The sequence below is a fragment of the Protopterus annectens genome, chromosome 1.part1 (assembly GCF_019279795.1).
Source record: "Protopterus annectens isolate FY-2018-M chromosome 1.part1, PAN1.0, whole genome shotgun sequence".
Lineage (NCBI taxonomy): Eukaryota > Metazoa > Chordata > Ceratodontiformes > Protopteridae > Protopterus > Protopterus annectens.
Window position 1 is genome coordinate 527,466,480 of NC_056726.1, and position 11,075 is coordinate 527,477,554.

Here is an 11,075-nt window from a genome sequence, read left to right on the forward strand (position 1 = left end):
GGTAACTATAAAAGTAGTTTTAATTCTTTGTCCAATATTTTGTGCACTGGACCTTGACCTGCAAAGCTTCTTATAGATGGCTTGCAGGCCATAGGTCTAGTTTTGCTCCAGCTAGTAGGAGGTTCCTTATGGGCCAGCTTATTTCAATAGAAGAAGCATTAGTTACTCCTGTGCTGAAGAAGCTCATGTTAGATGCATTGAATCTAAAACTTACCACCTAGAATGTAACATTGAGTTCATAATTAATGTTATTGAGAAAGTGACACATGGTAAGCCATGCCCTCAACAGATGCTTCATAGTGTCTGAGACCCTCATCAATCTGTTATTTTGGTGACAACATAATCCTGTGATAGCCGACCCAGAACGTGGTCAAATGGGGCCCTAGTCAGGGTAATAAACCAGCCCCCCATAGCAATTCCAGTGTCTTATTACTTGTCTCTCTCCCCCAGTAATCATAAACACTGTTCAAAATGGTCTGAATTCTTCCTATTTTCTTTTTTAATTTCGAAATAAACACACAGATGTGGATTCAGTTTAAAACATTTAATATATTTATGCTCTGATCATCAGGTTAGTCCCACTAGGCTAGTAGCCTCTTTTCAGGGAAGACCCTTGGTGGTATTTGTTCTACTAGGGGAAATTTGACTAGGTCTTTAAGGAACGTCCCTTTTCTTTCTAGTAGATCAGATGGATATAAAAGATCTCAAAGGACCTGCCACCAAAGCAAGCAGATGGGGCCTTGGTTTAACATCTCACCCTAAGGATGACACACTCAGGAGTGCAGCACGCCCTTATACTTACAGTGTCAACAATCTATCTACATAGTGTGGGAGTAGAACCCACAGCCTTCTGTGCCGAAGGTGAGTTTGATAACTGTTGTGCTACTAACACTGCTTTTAAATTTTATAACACAAACACTGATGGACATTTGCTAAACAAAAAAATGCACATTGAAAACAGAATTAGCATAATAAACAGTAAACTTCTCTTCCCTTGAAGCTCACATTAATTGAAAATACACATTAATTGAAAATATACCCAGCCAGTGGTGGATAAAGTGTATCTTGGACCCTTGAATGTTTTCAAACCATGGGCCCCCTGTAAGAATTTTAGGTCCATGTATAAATGCATTTGTTATTTATACAACACCTTGATTTAATGTTTTTCATGTTAAATACAGCAACATGTATCAGAGTACATTTTAAATTTGCAGTTTTGTACATTTTTTCTGTTAAACAGTAAAAGAAAATGCATGCACTAATGGATGACAAAAGTACCTATTTCAGAACATTTCAACCAACTCTTAGTTAGTTTAGAGGATTAAGGCTCTTGTCTCCCATAGCCATGGTACAAGGATTGAGCCTGAGCAAGTTAATTAACTAAACTGTCCTCTCTAAGAAAGGCATTTTATACACACACACACACACACACACACACACACACACACACACACACACACACACACACACACCTCATACCTGCAAATTAATTCAATAATGACTTCATAATAATGCTGATGCAAGAGCTCCCCACTCAAAAATCTTAAGTGCTCCACTTGATTGGAAAGGCTTCTTCATAAGGCTTCTGTAAATTATATCCATCTAAGTGCTCCATTTCAGAAATCAAATCTTGGACATTGCTGTGCATTCTTTGGAAGAAGAACACCCATGCAGATACCATACAAAAGACAGATTGAAAAAAAGTAAAGCAAAAAGCTTTTACTTCTTTTTTAATTAAATTTATGTTGTGACTGGGGCCCCAAGCTAGTGGGCCCTAGGCAGCTGCCTAAGACACCTAGTGCTGGATCTGGTCCTGACGATAGCCCTTTTAAAGCTTTTGAATGACATCTTGATAGAAATATATCATAGTTTGTAATCAGTGTCAGTCTTTCATGCTCTGTCAGCAATATATGATACTATGAATTATGTTATCTCTCTTGAATACCAGCATAACTACTATGAACTTAGCTGGGGGTACTCTCAGCATATTGTATTACGATTACATTAATCACATACCACTCACTAAAGTTTGTTTTGTTAAGGTTAAACTGTGTTACCAGCTTTGCTCACTATTTATATGCTACTACTGAAAGAGATGATGTTGAGGAGAGTTGTGTAACATAATTGTTACACTAATGATATTCAGCTTTATATCTCTTTTCTCAAACATGTATGACTGGTCTGAGTTTTTGTGAAGGTTTTTTGATTGTATGTTTCAATTAATAAGAGATAACTGAAACTGAACCCAGACAAGGATGACAATATGCTGGTACTTGCCATTGTTCAACTTTTCAGGCTCCATATTTGTCCTCACTGACCTCCTATGGTGAGAAACTGGAATTCTTCAGACATATGCAAAGCCTTAAGGTGGTTCTGTGTAATGCATTAACACTTAAATACCAGATGTTTGTACTGATAAAAATCATATTTCCATCACAGAACCATTTATAGAATCAAGCATATATCTGGGCTGGGAGCAGCTATTCAAGCTCTGGTATCACTCTGATTTGATTACTGTAATGCCTTGTACTTTAGGCTCTAAGACACTTACCAGAATTGAATGCACAGAGTATAAATTTATTTGCTACACTGTTGATGTGTACTTCTAGATATAGCTATATCACCCCATGCTATATTGTGTAAAATGTTGTTTATAGCCCAGGGAGCTTTTAAAATGTTAATCATTATTGCAGACCCCTGCATAACCAGACACATCTCTACCTAAAAGAGTTGTTGTCCCTCAATATTCTAATATGTCTTTATTTTGACAGTGACATGATGACAGTGAGTCACTCTAGATATTTAGTAATTTGGGGCCAATGATTGTTTGCAGGGCTGGCTCTGGCTATGCAGACTTCAGTACCTTCCTGACTTTGGGTCTGTTAAACTGATACATTCTTTAAGGGATCCTAAATTAGTTCCTCTTCAGAATTCAGTGTATTTAAACATTGTGTTCAATTCAGTGTATTTTGGAATGTTTCTGGAGCTAAATATTTTAGTCAGTTGTTATTACACAGCTTACTCTTAATCCAATTTATTATAGTCTTATGACCATTTCATGTATAATCATTGTGCAACCTATTTATAATTTATTGTAAATTCATGGCCATTTCATGTGAAATCATTCTATTCTTAATTTACTTTAAGAGTATGGCCATTTCATGCATAGTTGGTGATTTATAAGGATTTATTTGTTATTTTAACATTATTTTGCTATTTAGGTTATTACAGTAAGATGCTGTTTGCTGTTTAAAACTTTCTTTAGTGTCTCCTTGCTGTTTTTCTGCTGTTTAAAATTATTTTAGTGTTTCCCACCTAAATTAGTGTAGCTAGTAGCTGTAGCATTGTCCAGATACAGGTTTGCTGAATCTGGGTCTGTTTGTAGTGGCTGTTGTATTCTGAGCATATTTTCCATTCCGTCTTGATCCTCTGTCCTTTTAAAGGTCTCCATTTCCCCTCTACTTACAATTCAATTAATCTATCACTATCCATAAAATATTTTTCCTGTAATGTTTTAGTCCAAAAATACTGATAATAAAGCTCTGGTGTATGACAAACTTATGTTAAAATGTTTACTTCCCTCACCTATGACACTGTTACAGTTTAATAATGTCTGTTTCCAAAATTGTATGAATGTCAATAATTGTTTTGACTATGTCACAATTTATAATATTACTTTCCAAAATGTAATGTCCTATTCCAAAATTTACAGAATGTCAACAATTGTTTATGGAGTTTTTACTGGTTAATCTTTTCTTTTTACTTCTAATACACTTTCTAATGTATAAGCTACTTGATAAAAATGTCTGTAATTTGTGGAGCTTTTCTCCCCGGGCCCCCGCTGAAAATGGCACTTTCTGGCCCAGTGGACTTTCCCGGTCAACAAATGTCAATTAATAAATAAATAAATAAATAATAAAAGAACATTAGTATTCTGTTCTATTTAGTATACACTGCCTTTTCAAACTGTTGCTAGCATGATTATTAGCTTGAATAAAAAGCTGCAAGAATGATATGAATTATAAAGGGTTAATTTAGAAATAGTATAAAATGCAGAAAAATAGTAAGTGTGCTGGCAAGCATATATAGCTTAGTAAGAGTTTGGCATCCATGTAAAGGAGTATGTTATTGAGAAACAAAGTCTGCAAAAATAACTGTGCAGATGGCAGCTGGAAGGACATCAATGAAGTAAAGAGATGTAACGTCAAGCGAGACAAAGTTGGAACATCAACTAGTGCTAGAACACCACATTTCAGATAACTGAATTTCTTTGGACCACCACACTTAAATCAAGGAAAAATCATAAATTAGAAGAACAAAGGAAAATTGTTATACAGAGAAAGAACTGTTATGCATCAGACTTTGGAAAAATATCAGACCTTTTGGTATTAAAATGAGAGTGCATAAACAAGCTTTGGGTATTTGCCTTAGAGAGCTGACAGCATTTGTGTTGCATGCTTGTAGATCTGAAAATAAATGCAACAGTAAAGAGTATTAACTGAAACAGTTGTCTTCGCATATTTATTGTACTCAGCACAATACAGTAATAAAATTAGTTGATTACAATAAATAGTTAAATGAACTGTGGTATGCATGCATGTAAATGCAAGTAACAGTGAGAAACAAATAGAAAGACGTCATATAATTTTTCAAATAAATATATCGTTCTTTGACTGGAGGGGGCCCTTCTGCACCCTTGTGAGAGAATATGCTGATTGGAACCTGTCTGGTGAAGGCTGGAATAAGCACCCGCATTGGTTCTTTTGAATTTTTTTAAGTTTTTTTTTTTAAGTTTTTAGCTTCTGGTATTTAAGCCCGCATCTTGTTTGCACATTGCACAGCACCGTGCACTGCCTTGCAAATTGTGCACCGTAACTGCACAGATAATTTCAACAGTTTTTCCCTTAGATACAGCTGTAGTACATTAGTGTAGTCCTCATCTTTAGTACATCTCCAGTCTAAGAAGTATTGCTAGTGAGCTGTGACCTATTAAACCACCAGCCAAAAACCCTGTCAGAAATACCCATCTACAGAGTACCTCCGAGATCAGTCCTGAAAGCACTCCCTTTATGATAACAGTTCTTCAAACCTAGCATTATGGACAGATGGACTACCCTTGTTTCTCCTGCCAGCTTTGTTAACTTGGGTCTCCTGAGGCAGTGTAGCAACTGCCTCATGTGCACTGACGACCCTCTACTAATAACTCACTCTAGTACAGCATGCGAAAGATGTATCTCCACCAAGAATCTTGAATCCCTGCTCTCTCACACTCGAAATAGCAACACTGAAGAGCTTGCCAACTCACCCACCACTACTCATGCACACAGTTACACTACTCATGCACATAGTACACATCTGACACATAAATCAACATACACAGAGGTTCTCTCAGAAAACTTACCAAAACACCAGAGACCTCCAAAACAAAATACTGTTACAACTAACATGGTTCCCAGAGCACCCAAGACACATAGCAACTTCAGTGTCTAACCTACCCAAACCATTAAAGTGTAACACTCAAAAAACAAACTCCATAGTGAGACACACAGATGTCCCATTGACCAGGTTAGATAAGGAGAAATTCATCGTCAGCTGCCTGTCTGGTGTCAGGATTTCTCAGATCACGCATGCACTCAGGTCTCTCTGCAACAAGTACCATTATGACTCTGTCATAGCTCATGTTGGAGTGAACAACCTGAGATGTACCTCACTGAACTATATGAAGAGAGACATGATTGAAATCTCCAAGTATGTGTCCCAGGCAAGTATGTCACTAGCCTTGAGAAACATATTACCCCCACCTAGAATGATGCCACGGTATAAACAAAAATGATCAATTTCAATAATTGACTTAGTTTTTCATGTCATTCAAAGAGGATTCATATTCTGTCAGCCTGGGATGGCAAAGGTTCTTGCCTTCCCCATAGTGCCTTTTTAGGCAAGGTCTCTAAAACAAAATTGCCGACATGAAAATTGCCAACTATAACAAAATAAGGGTTATGTCACCAAATGCTAGGAGCTTAAACCAAAAACTGCACACCCTGGTAGCACTTCTATCACTGGAAGATGTAGATGTCTGTGCAGTTACAGAAACCTGGTTCAAGTCCCTGGTCTTGCAAGGTTACAATGCCTTCAGCACCTTCAGACTGCAAAACAAATGTGTAAGAACCAAAGAAGATGGTGTTTCTATCAATATTAGAGATAAATTCACCTCCTGACTAGTTAGACTGGACAACTCCATGGAGTTACTCTGAGTTCAGATTACTGTGGGTAAGACCCCCATTCAAGTCACAGCTAGTTATAGAGCCCCCTCCAGGGATCATGATGCGCATGTGGCCTACTTGACCAAACTGGAGTCAATCCAAATATTGCCAAACACTCAGATTTCAACTATCCCACCATTAACTGGGAAACCTACTGTAGCCCTAACTCACTAGCGCAAAAGTTCCTTGACTTTGTTAACTCAAATGTCCTGGAACAAATTGTTCAAACCCCACCAAGAGGAACAAACATATTAGAGCTTGTCCTCACTAACATGACTGGTGTCTTAGTCACAGTCTCAAACTGAATGCAAAGAAATGTATCATCATTCCCTTCAGTAAAAACAATGTCCTTTCACACTATCAAATTAACAACAATACACTATCTACCTATGAAGTGGTAAGAGATCTGGGATCACAAGTAGATTGTGACCTTAAGTTTGACCACCATATGTCTACTGTAGTAAGGAAGGCTTTCTATGTAGCACACTTGATTAGTAAAGGCATCGCCTCTAGAGCAAAGGAGGTTATAACCCTATATACTCTTCACTAATCAAGCCCATAGTTGAGTATAATGCCCCTTTCCGCATGTACCATACAAAGCACCTGCAGCAAGTGAAGAGGCCTCAGAGGTTTCTAACTAAGAAGAACAAGGGACTCCAGCACGTGCCTTACACAGACTGACTAAAGTCCCTGTCATTATACTCAGTATCATGTAGACTTCTTAGGGAGACCTATGCCTGGCTTACAGAGCAATCTCTGACCCAAACTTAATGAGTTTGCTACACATCCATAAATAAAATAGGACTAGTGCTAGCCATTCCAGGGACCTAAATATGGCCTGTGACTAGAATAGGACAAGCTAGATGGAAAGACTGGTCTCCCAGCAACTTCTGCATCTTTGGAATAGGCTGCCAATTCATCTGAAACAGAGCACCTCTATGACACCGTTCAAAAGGAACCTGGATGAGTGGATAAGACACTGTAAATTCTTACCAGGGATAGCACCCACAACCCTCTTGGACATAGGTAGTCATTACTATTTTTATTATTTATTTTTATTTATTTTACATTTGTTTACCGGGATAGTCCAACTGGACACAGGTCCATTTACAGAGGAGGCATAGGGAGAAAAGCTCCACAATTAGATTAACATCAGCAAGGTAATACAAAAATCATATAACAGTGATAATTAAGGTAAGTACAGTCATAAAAAGTCTCATTCGATCCAGTCTAAACAATAAACAATACATCAGCAGTACGTGAGTAAATTTACAAAAATAGAGAGGCTCATACATCAAAGCTTTAACACTGATTAGTGAGATAGGATAAAAGAAAAAAAGAATAAAAAATGATAAGATGACATATTATGCAATTTCAAGTTAGCAGTAAGATACCTAATTGTAGCATATATACAGTAGAGATAGCAAGAAGGAAAGTGTAAAGTGTGCTGAGATTGTGAGATTCGTGTGATGCATGGACATAGCCATGTATTCATAAGATGTGATTTGAGAGCATTTTTGAAATGTGTGTTAGTGGGGGCAGAGGTCAGAGAAGGGGGGAGGTTATTCCAGGATCTAGCTATGGCATGAGAAAAAAGAGCTTTCCTTGAGTTGTTGTTAGCTTTAGAGATGCAGAGGAGGGATTTCTCAGTAGATCTGGGAAGACGATTAGTTCTGTATGGAGAGAGTAACTGGCTTAGTGCTGGGATTTTTTCAGGATATCTAACAATATTAAAGGCAATGAATAGCTGGTGGTAATTGGGTAGCTGGGGAAGTTCAACCCCTCATAGTTCCCTTAGAGATTGACAGTGATGGGTTCTAAAGGTGCAGTTGTTAGCAAACTTGGCAATTTTATTGTAACATGATTATAGTCTGGTGAGATCAAGTTTTCTGACTTGGGCAAGAATTGGTGCAGCATATATTAGAGTGGAGATTAGATGGGTTTGGGCTAGAGTGATCCATGCCTGTTCTGAGAGGAATTGTTTATACCTATCTAGGGTTCCCATTTTTTTGTGGACCTTTTTATGGTTTGTGAGATATGGACATCGAAGAGTAGGTTATTGTCAATTTCTACACTGAGGAGTTTGGTCTGATCAGAGGGAGATATGATGGTACCATTTTTGGAAGAGATTGAAAAGGATAGGGGGGTAGGTATAGATTTGTTGGGGGTGGAAAGTAGCAATTTTGTCTTATTGGGGTTTAGGATTAGTTGGATATCAGTAATCCAACTTTCAACAGGACTGAAGGATTCTTGTGTGAGTTGTTATAGAGTGGAAAGTGCTGGAGCAGAGCAGATATGAGTTGAATCATCAGCATACTGTATAAGGGAGGCATGCTGGGTGGAGGTGTGTAGATTGTTGGTAAATATGGAGAAAAGTAGTGGACCTAAAATCGAGCATTGTGGTACACCTATCGTAGTTGGGAGTAAAGGAGATTGTATGCCTTGCCATTGAACTGATTGCTGCCTATGTGACAGATAGCTTCTAAATCAAATACATTCCTGAGTATTGACTAGAGTATCTATGGTATTACATTATTTGAAACAGCTAGGCTTGAAATGACCTCCAGGCCTAGTAACCTCATATGATCCTATGATCCTATTCTTCGGTAGACGTACTAAAATAAATAAAATTTATACTCTGCCTTATTTGCAACTCACTAAGCATTTGATGAGTTTTCTCTGCCTCCTGCACTTTAAATAACCATTCTAAGGTCATAAGAGAACCTATTTCTAGAACTCTGACATATTTCAGGAGTATATACCTTGGTTTGATACTGTTTTAGCTGATTTTGATATTTACATGACTTCCACTCTGTGGTTCAAACAGCAAGACTTTCTTTAAACAGCTTTTGCTCTGTATAAGGAAATGAATGCTGAGAAATAGTTACAAAAAAGGTCCACTCTGTGCTTCTTATGAGGTTCAAACCTTGAATCTTTTAAGTTATAACATATCGTACATCATGAAATGTCTTAACAACTATAATTCTTTATGAGCTCTCTTTGGAAGATGAACTATAAAGTACTGGATGTCTTAGATGCAGCTTTGATATCTCACATAGTTATAAATATGCATATCACAACACTTTTTTTTTAAATGTGTGGTATATTGTGCCATGTCCAGCTTAGCTTAAAGGATAGAATGTTCCAGAAGCAGTAAATACATTCATTGAGAGTCTGTCTTTCCATTGAGGGGTTCCATTTGGGAAAGGCACTAATTTTGTAGTCATGTAAATGGAAAAGAATCATAAAAAAAAGAAATGTTGTCTAGTATGGTACACGTGTAGTCTGGATCATAATTTAGGGCATGAAAGATGAGACACTTCCTTCTCTTTATAGAAAAACTACTCAGGAACTAATGTGAAAAAGTTCCAAATGCCATAATTCATAACTTCAGTGTGTCACTTAGAAACATCCAAAACAATTCAGACCATTGTACAATGAAGGAAGTGAGTTTATTCATGATGAGAATATTTCAAGCTAATATGAGAGGACGTTTTTTTACCTGCTTTAGATGGATTACCAGCTAAATTAATCAAACTAACAACTGTTTCACTAGCCATTACCCTTGCCATTTTGATAAATAGCAGTCCCTGTGTAGGTCTAGTCCCAACCAAGTGGAAAGTTTCACATATCATATCATTCACAAAGGGAGTGTATCTGTTGGGACAAATAGTTGCAAAACTTCCACTTTGCTGAACTCTGTGACCAAAGTCTTTCATTCTATTGTCAACCAACAGATAAATTATACTTAAGTCCATAATATTTAACCAATGTACAATGTGGCCTCATACAAGGGCTTCTTAGTCAGTACTTCCCTATTAACAGTGTCATAATGTATCAAGAAAGGGCTAGCTAAATGGAAAGTAGTGCCAGAGGTATTTTTTGACCTATCTAAACCCTTTAATACAATACTGTTGGCTACTCAGACCTGATGCATATGCTTAAAGCCCCTGTATGCATAGGCATTCTAGCAAATGGTTTAAAGGTGATCTGACTGATTTGAAGTCACATGGGTACAGTAAGTCTCCACTGAATGCAATCTTTCACTGAAACATTAAAGACAGTTACAGAAAGACAAGGCACTTCAATATGGGGAAGAGAACACATATGATGCAATGTACTTAGAAGGTGTTGTATCTGCAACTGAAATGTATCATGCATAAGTTATTAAGAATAATCACACATATTCATGGTTCATAGCAGAATAAAGTTGCTGTTTTGAAATTCAAGATATCAGTCGTGAGATAAAAGGTAAATTTTAGACTGCATGAATATGAGAAAATCATTTAATAAGCTGTAGCTACATTTCTGCATAAATGATTATTATGAGGTCTGGATCACAGATGAATCTTGCCATCTTTTTATATATTATTGGCTGAGTCTTTTCAGACTTGGTCAGTTTTTTAGTAAATAGCTGTGCATGTCTCACTGCCATGCATTATGTTAACAACATGGCCATAGTATGCTCAGCTGTGAACCATACCCTGGCTCAAAAGAAACTTCAGACTGGCTTTTTCATACTAGAAATATAGTTACATGTATTACCTCCAAATGTAAAAATAATACGTGTGCATTACTGTTCTTACCAGATTATCCAGACCATCTTCTGGAAGTTAAAATGAGGAATAGTTTACTTCATACATGAACAAACCAAAAAAAAAAAAAACTCCACAGACCACTAGGGTAAAACAAAAACCTTTAATACAAATGTGGTTGTGTTAGCCTGGTGGTCTTTGGAGTTTTTTCATTGGTTTGTTCCTGTTTTTTACAACTGCAGACTTTTAGTGCCTTTCTACCTGTGTTTTTTATTTT